The following is a 293-nucleotide window of genomic DNA, read 5'->3' as shown; positions in this document are numbered from 1 at the left end:
TATGGTCTTTTTTGCCCGTACGGGCAAGCGAGCCCATTTCGCGGACCAGATCAGGGGAAAATCATGGGCAAACGGGAAGGGGGAAACAAATCTTACTAATACACGCAATGAGAGCCACTGCACACGCAATCTGGAGTAAAAAGGCCCACTCTCCCAAACGTACGCCACATACACTCCTCGTCATTTGAATAGCTCAACTTTTTAATCTTTAGTATTTACACTTTTAATTTTGTTTATTTAATATTCATTACATCCGATTTTAAAACTTTATACAGAGTTAAAAAAATGTCAAC

This window comes from Rhagoletis pomonella, unplaced genomic scaffold (assembly GCF_013731165.1).
Source record: "Rhagoletis pomonella isolate Grant_MI unplaced genomic scaffold, Rhpom_1.0 Rhpom_scaffold_00001, whole genome shotgun sequence".
NCBI classification, from domain to species: domain Eukaryota; kingdom Metazoa; phylum Arthropoda; class Insecta; order Diptera; family Tephritidae; genus Rhagoletis; species Rhagoletis pomonella.
The sequence above is the reverse complement of the archived record's forward strand: the minus strand, read 5'-3'. Positions refer to the sequence as shown.